Source organism: Capsicum annuum, unplaced genomic scaffold, assembly GCF_002878395.1.
Source record: "Capsicum annuum cultivar UCD-10X-F1 unplaced genomic scaffold, UCD10Xv1.1 ctg82981, whole genome shotgun sequence".
Lineage (NCBI taxonomy): Eukaryota > Viridiplantae > Streptophyta > Magnoliopsida > Solanales > Solanaceae > Capsicum > Capsicum annuum.
This window is the reverse complement of record NW_025893815.1, coordinates 196,592-198,058: the sequence shown is the minus strand read 5'-3', so window position 1 is coordinate 198,058 and position 1,467 is coordinate 196,592. Positions and strand designations below refer to the sequence as shown.

Genomic DNA, 1,467 nt, shown 5'->3' with positions numbered 1-1,467 from the left:
TGATGAAAGAGGGAGTTTACCTGGTATCCTAGCATGGTAATGATCCTATTCGTACTCTTATTCAATGATTGAATTTGGTAATGTTTTCTTAAGTTAGGCTCTTGCTATGGGATGGTGAGAGTTATACATAAACTCAGATGCTGAAAATCTTTTATTTTACCCTTGTAAGATAAAGATGTCAACTTCTATCTTTAAAGTTTGTATTACTATTTGTGCGCATAAATGATTCTTATTAAGTAAATATAACGAAAGCGCTGTTAACAGAGATGCTATCCATTTTTATTTATTCACTTTTTTTCTATTATCCAAATAGGGGTGCTTGATTTTTCCTTCAATTTAACCTGATCATTGCAATTAAGTTTATGTGTCAAGTGTCTTGTGATATTGTAGATGACTTTGAACAAGTGGAGAAATGTTGGTATTCATGAAAGAAATTTCATCCTCATCACCCTGCTTGTAATTTATAGACTTTATGGTTACTAAAATGCATGTACAAGGCTCCATTTAGTATCCTATTTTTGTTACTGATAAGCATTCTAAATTTGTGTTACTTGTATGTTGCTTCAGTATCTTGATGACAAGTCACAAATTAAAGATGCAGTTAGGATGGCCGAGGTAATCAGCACTCTTCATTTTAACCTCTGTTGTGCTTTGTTTAGTACCTAATATTTTGGATGAGCTGTCTCTACTTTCAGATTGGATTGACATCAGCCTAGACACTTGATGATATTAAGGTTGCAATCGCTAAGTATATTAGCACTCCACCAATGTCAGATACCAACTTAAAGGTCTAATTATGGCTAAGCACTGTATATTGTTTCTCATCGACCCATGTTGAATTGAATGTTGTGAAAATTGAAGTACCCCATTCACTAAATGGATTTCTATGTATTTTTCCCCTTTTTGTCTTTGGGATAGGTCCTGCATAAGATGAGTGGATTGAGTGCAAAAGCATTAGTAGTACTTCCATGTTATGTTTCACTAGAAGTCGGTTAGTTTGTAATTGCTAAATTGGCAACTCGTAGGTAGTCAACTGTGGTTAGTGGCATTTTCCTTTAGTATCAACCATAACCTATCCCACATTAAATTTGGATCTTCTTGTAATGGAGTTACTAGAAGAATAATGTGTCGGTTAGCAAGTAAGCCTGAAACCTTCAAGAATAAAGACGAGGACCACATTGATCAAATATTTGGTGTTAGATTTTTCTTCCAATTCTTCAGTTTTAGTACCATTTTCCTTAGTTTTTATTTCCTGGACGGCGGTGTTTAATATTTCACCTACCGGACATATCTTAAGTTGCTTAATTCAAAGCAATTTGCCTTGTAGTTTTTTGTTTTTACGGTTAGTGGATAAGAGTTTTACTCTACGAAACTGGTTAAATAGCATAACTGGATGATATCAATGATCATTTGCTATTTTTGTAATGAGGATATTCTTCATATATCATTTGGATTTTGGAGGTTATT

At 33.7% G+C, this 1,467-nt stretch overlaps 1 non-coding gene across 1 annotated transcript in view; it reads left to right on the top strand.

The window, feature by feature from the left end:
* The window catches only part of LOC107848007, a 4,006-nt gene extending 3,232 nt beyond the window's left edge, over window positions 1–774 (top strand). The window contains exons 2-3 of the transcript XR_007051803.1: window positions 568–615; window positions 696–774. This is a non-coding gene — a transcript (uncharacterized LOC107848007). The remainder of the gene's footprint in view (window positions 1–567; window positions 616–695) is intronic.
* The last annotated feature ends 693 nt before the right edge of the window (window positions 775–1,467 follow it).